Here is a 6,142-nt window from a genome sequence, read left to right as displayed (position 1 = left end):
AAAGGAAAACAATTTAATTATAATAATAAAAAATTTATATTTGTACTTTTAATAGATATTAACGATATATAAATAATAATGTAAATGTTTTTCAAATTTTTGATCTACTTTGGTAGCTTAGGTGCACCCACTGAAAGTTAAACTTTCGTGTTTGAATCCAATCGATAGCTTTTTATTTTCATTTTTTCTTTCATAATCTAAAACATAAATATATAAAACATTTTGAAATCAAGTAACAAATATAGTGTTTGCTTTAGTGGCTGAGGCATTGCTGGAAATGAACTTGGTCTTTGGTTTGATTCTCCCCAGCTCCCAATTTCACTTTGTCGTAAAACTATATCAATTTAAAATTATGGTCAATCTGATATAGTTTATCCTTAAGTATTTTTCTTGAATCAAAAAGACGAGTACTGAAAATGTCAAATATAAAAGAATTGTCATTATTCATTTAGATCTTAGGTTCGACCATCAGAAATACCAAGGAGATGAGCGCTCGATATCAAATAATTTAACGTTATATTAAAACAAATATTGTCTCGTAATCGTACAGATTAATAAAAAAGAGAAAACTAACAAACATGTTTTAACTAGGAGTTGAGTTGTGGTTTTGCACATATAGTGGTTTAAAGTGGAAAAAAGGAAGCGAAAAATCACGGGGTGATGATTAGTCCATGATTGATACCGTGACTGACGGAAAGATGGGCTAAAGGAGAGAGATTCTAAACATAACATGTTTTGACTAAGAGTTGAGTTGTGGTTAAACAACAACTATTACCAGTAACACTAATCTGGACAGGAAAACTCGTTTCTCGAATAAAACTCGTTTCTGTAAGAAATTTTGTTTTTACCATTCTAAACATCAACACACGGGGAAAGGGAACAAAAAGAGATGACTAACGTCACAAGGAAAAAGAGAGTGAGTTGTACACAGAGTCAGCTTTACATGAAAAATAAGTATCAAAGATTCATATTAATTCCATTTTCATACCTCTTTTATAATAATAAATTCGGTAAACTATGCAGTTAGCCATGCACCTATTTTCATAGTTTCATTTTGGTCACCTAACTTTTTTTTTTCAAAATCATATTCAATATTATAGTTTTCTTCCATTTTGGTCATTCTTTGTCTAAAAAGTAACAATATTGACGTATTATCATAAAGTAATGTCATGTTATCATTAAAAAAATTAAAAAATATATACATCAGCAATTATGTTTATTTTTAGGCTTATATCACAAATAAGTATCTAAAGTATATTTTTTTTTTATTTAAGTATCTAAAGTATGTTTTGATCAAAATAAGTACTTAAAGTATATTAAGTCAAAATACGTACCTAAATTACACAAACGTTTTAATCTATGTTCTAAAAAATTTGAAGAGTATACACAAGATTTCGAAGACGCGTATCCGTCTTCAGGATGCGGCTGTATCGGCGGCCTTTGCTGGTGGCGATGGAACAGCAATGGGTATATGGTGCAGGCGCCGGCGGAAGAGGTGAGATCGGAGGGCTGGGTGAAGAGAAAAGCCAAGAACCTGAAAGAGATGTAGGGGATTTTGGCGGGGCCGAGGTGGAAGAATTTCATTCGAAGGTTTAGCCCTTACGGGATTAACAAGAAGAGGAGGTCCACGCAGTTTCAGTACGATCCTCAAAGCTATCAACTTAATTTCGATCAGCTGGAAGCCGGTGCCGGATTCCCCGATTTCTCCGCTAGATTTGCTTCACCGGCGGCGATCCACATACCGGACCTGGGACGTGATGGACAACCTGGTTTGACTTAGCAGTGTGAATTAGTCCTATATCTTGTAGATTGATTATTCATCGTTATTTTCTTGTGTTCATATTCATCTCAATCATGTTTTTCATGGATGTTTCAAATTTCATTATTGATGATATATACAAGGTTGGTGGAATTTTCTTGTTTTTGTTGGGAGTAAAAAGATTTGAAAGAGATTTTATCATTTTTGTTTAGAATAAAGCAAGAAATTGCGTTTGATTTTGTCCAAGTGTTCATCGTCCCCATCCCCGGGCAGTTTTGCCTGCCTGCCTGCCTGCTTTTTGTTTATGGGCACTCATCATTTAACATCTGTATTATTATCAATAATTACCCATTGTTTTTTAGTTTTATCATTGATTAAAAATTCAATTCAATTTTATAATATTCTTTGAGATTATAAATTCAAATATACATTTCTTCATAATTATCTTTAATTTAAAATTTTGAAATCTGATTTCAGTAACTCAAGTTTTATCTAAAGATACTATTTTCAAGATTTATTTTTTCACATTTTATATTATTAAAATTATTTATATTTTTTTATAAATCTATAAATAATTGTTCTTGGAAAGTGCCTCTTACATGACATGCCTTTATCGAAAGAATATCATTTTCTTAAAATATCTATTTGAATCTCATTTAAATAAATAAATGTAAAAGGAGTATTATTTGCATAAATATCAAGTTTCTCATCATTTTTTTTTTGGTGTGATCATTTTTCCTCCTTTATCTCTCTGTAGAGAATATCGAGTTTTTCTTTCAGAAAAGCTTTACCGAATTTATCATTTATTCAATTATAATTATTTTATCTAGAGATGACACTTGGCTTTGTATGATCACTTTCATTCCCTCTAAGAATACTTGGTGCTTTCCTTTTTGTAAGTTCCCTCAGTGCATCAAATATATGCCACTTAAGATGTTTAATTGGAATCAGACACCAAAATCAAGCGTAAAGCCGATAATGAGATTAATTCTTCATTCTCATCACTCCTCACGTTTTGACCAACCAGAACAGTGTACATTTACCGCCTTTGATGATAGATTGTCTTAAGAAAAACTTAATTATTTATTGTTGATTGAATAAATTGGTCGCAATGATTATAGACCACGGTTCAAATCCTTTTGATTTGGACGAAAACTCATAATCGATTATAGAGCGGCCTTTCATTGGCGTTAGGAAATGACCATCCAGCTCAGTTGGTAGAGTACAAGATTCTTAACTTTGAGGTCGTGGGATCGAGTCCCACGGAGGGCATTTCATAATTCGGAGGTCTCTTACGGAAACTGCTCTCAACCTGGTGTTGGGACAGTCTACTATCTTACCTCCTCTTACCCCATACATATGGGAAAAAGGGACAGCCATTTTTCATTGGTGCTAGGGTTCTTTATTTTGTCAGGGAAGGAAGGTAAAGACTATATTTCAGATGTTCACTTCTCCTTTGGGTCTTCATCGAAGGTTTTATAATGATATATATAATATTTGGTGTCAATAGAATATCATAATAGTTGACAAGATAAATGAAGCTGATTAATTTTAAAAGATTACATGAGATTTATCAGAAATCATACTAATGACTAGAGTTCGAGGGGCCCAATGTCCAAAGATATTCTTTTGAGACCTTGACTACAGAGATGTTATTTGAAGACTTTGATTGTGCAAAGCGAAAATTAATCTTACGAAGTAGAATCGATTCGGAAGGAATCTAACACTTATATTTGAGTTGAAGGGAAGTTCTTAAAATTATCTGTTTCCAACATTTCCTTGTCTTGATGAACAAGGGTTCATGAAATTTGTTTGAAGAAGCTTACACAGGTGAGGCACCTATAAAGAATCACCATGGATTCTCAAAACGGCAAGTACTGAACTAAGGGAACAAGTCTCTAGCATCTACACTCTACAAGTTAAAAAAGGGTTGGTTAGTGTCACTGTTCTCCACCAACATCTAAGCATCTTCACAAGGCATCACATTTAGATCAGCAATAAGAAAACACTCTCCTCCTCACTACAACCAGCCTTGCACAAATCCCAGGGGCGGATGTACATGGCTCCCTAGGAGAGCCATTGCACACCCATTATTTTAAGAAAAATGTTAAATTTAATTTAATTTGTTAGTAGGAATAGAAAAAAATAAGAAAATTTGCATACCCAATTTTTTTTAGAATAAGGTATTAAAATTTTGGACCCCCATTTTTTAATTTTTAAATCCGCCACTGATAAATCCGACATCGGTTTCCGCTCATCAACGGCATACGATGGCAGAGTTGAAGGATTGCAGTCAACACCAGAGCCTATTTTCTCCTCTTCATCCACATTTGAACTCCACGTCTTAGTATCAAGCTGCAATTATGCAGGCGTACATTAAAAACAAAAAGGACACAAGATTTTTTGTTAGAAGGATAAACCTATAAAATTTTATGAAGAATGAACTTAGGAAAACAAAACATCAGTAGAATATATAAAAAAAATTATCTAAAATATATAAAAGTTTAAATTTTTTTAGGAATGGGACAATTGACCATCCCCGCTTATATATATATATATATATGTAAGTATTGCAAAATGAGTTATTGAAGAGCTAACCTTGAATTTTTTTTTCAAGTTGACATTCCTTGCTCTATGTTGTTTACAGGCAGCACGCATTGAGGCTATCTCCTGTTGAATGAGTGTAATAATGATCAACACTGCTATCAAAAGCATAAGATTGATAAGCACAATGCACACACCTTTTTCAAATTTACACTTTCTTCCAATAACCCATTTTACTCAGGTAGTTCTGCTGTACGACAACCTTAATATACGGTTAAGGAAATGTCACAAAGTAAATGTTAATATTTTTTTAACATTTCCGTTAAAGCGCTACTTAAAACATTATTTCTTTACTGGAAATGTTGATTTCGTTACCTAATTTATTGTAGAAAAAATAATATTTTAGGTAGCATCCAATATTAACATTTCTGATAGAAAAAATAATATTTTAGGTAGCATTTTATCGAAAATATTAAACATTTTAGGTAGCGCCCAATATTAATATTTTCGGTAAAAAAAATAATGTTTTAGGTAGCGCTTTACCAAAAATATTAAAAAATATTAACATTTCCAATAACGTCTTTCCTTAACCGTATATTAAGGTTGTCATACCTTAGACATCCACAATTTTCCTCCTCCTCAGGTTATGCAAATATCTGAAAGGCAAGAAATTTACCATTTATGTTAATATGTCAACTTAAAAATTTATATTAAAAATTTAAAACGTATAAAATAATAAAAATATCTTAAAGATATAAATTAAATTTTCAATAAAAATATTTAAACTATATAATAATTTAAAATTTTTAAAATATACAACCACAACATACGACCCTCGGTCCATCCCTATCCTTTTACATTTACATACAACATAAACTAAATTTACCTTCATTTTTTCTTGATCTTTTAGTACTTGTGCTAGTGGTCTCATTCGCAGTAGTGTTCTACAACATCCGTCAACAAATATAAAAATTAAAGCCCAATAAATCAAGTTGAAGATTAAGAAATAAAGATAAGTTATTTTTCCCCTCATTAAAAAAAATAACAGCTCATCAGAAGGGGGAAGTTAAAAATAAAATATAAATAATTAAATAAAAAACCTTAAATTATTCCAAAAAGCTCCTCCCAACCGGTAGTAACACGCCACATCATACAAAGAAGGATTTTTAATCCTTCTGAAATGACCGGCTGTATAACCTTAATCTTTCTTGGCATTGATTAAAAAAGAAAAACGCTCATTGGCAAAAATTCTCTCATAAAATTTATTTTTTTCTTACTATTTCTTTTCCATTTCGGACGGTGCATGATCCAACCGATCATAAATGTTACACAACAGTGGGGCCATACATAAAAGAGTATATAAACACGATAGAAACCAACACCGATGCCAGAAGACAAACCCACCGAATTCATTTTCCTTGGCGTCACACCTGTTTGCACCCCTTTCTTTTTTACAACCCAAAAAGAGGGGGGAAGGGAAGAAATCCTCCACTGGCAAACATCACACCAAACCCAAAACTCCCACAATTATCCTTTAATGAACCCCCCATCTATGAAACACTTTTCGGGTAAAACACAATACAAGATATTAAACTATGTTCAAAAGTTTATTTTGATCACTACAATTTTAAAAGTTTTAAAATAATCATCAAATTATTAAAGAGAAAATAACCTCACTGACCAAAAATCCCATATAATATACGATTTTAACCAACTTTTTCCGGATTTGCCAAAATGACCAACAAAATCGCAATGCGATCGCTAATTCGCAACGCGATCTCCATTATCGCAAATCAGTTTCCAGATTCGCAACGCGATTATTACTATCGCAATGCGATT

Source organism: Hibiscus syriacus, unplaced genomic scaffold (assembly GCF_006381635.1).
Source record: "Hibiscus syriacus cultivar Baekdansim isolate YM2019G1 unplaced genomic scaffold, ASM638163v2 tig00111495_pilon, whole genome shotgun sequence".
Classification (NCBI taxonomy): Eukaryota; Viridiplantae; Streptophyta; class Magnoliopsida; order Malvales; family Malvaceae; genus Hibiscus; species Hibiscus syriacus.
Note: the sequence above shows the minus strand (reverse complement) of the source record.